Genomic DNA, 218 nt, shown 5'->3' with positions numbered 1-218 from the left:
CAGTAACCGATTCTTTTGATCCTGGGAGCCGTGTTCATTAAAGTTCGAGATAAGATCTTTATTCTAAGATTCCTATGAAGTTCGAGACTTGAAAAACTATATGGGTTTCAGGTTTCGAAAATAAAATTACTGAAACAAAAATCCTTTTCGATTCATCTCAGATTCTATTAACTTCAAAAATGTAATTTACAGATACTCAGAACTTCAATTATGGATTC

Source organism: Penaeus monodon, chromosome 33, assembly GCF_015228065.2.
Source record: "Penaeus monodon isolate SGIC_2016 chromosome 33, NSTDA_Pmon_1, whole genome shotgun sequence".
Lineage (NCBI taxonomy): Eukaryota > Metazoa > Arthropoda > Malacostraca > Decapoda > Penaeidae > Penaeus > Penaeus monodon.
Note: the sequence above shows the minus strand (reverse complement) of the source record.